The following is a 254-nucleotide window of genomic DNA, read 5'->3' on the forward strand; positions in this document are numbered from 1 at the left end:
TTGACAGAGCAAAACCTGAGGAATCCATCCATTGAAGGTCGCTCTTTCCATGTTTTGGATTTTTCTCATTGCAGTCTGTAATTAATTTAATATTTTGTTGACCCAGTTAAGTAGTGATCGGGTGGCTGGATCTATTACATTCTGTTGGAAAGTGCGTTTTAGTCAGAATAGCATCATGTCTTGATTGTAAACTTTTATTCAGAAAAATGAGTTGAGCACTAATGTTGAAAATATCAAGAATTGTTAAAAGTAGA

This window comes from Berghia stephanieae, chromosome 10 (assembly GCF_034508935.2).
Source record: "Berghia stephanieae isolate SIO BIC M18660-M18661 chromosome 10, UCSD_Bste_1.3, whole genome shotgun sequence".
NCBI lineage: Eukaryota > Metazoa > Mollusca > Gastropoda > Nudibranchia > Aeolidiidae > Berghia > Berghia stephanieae.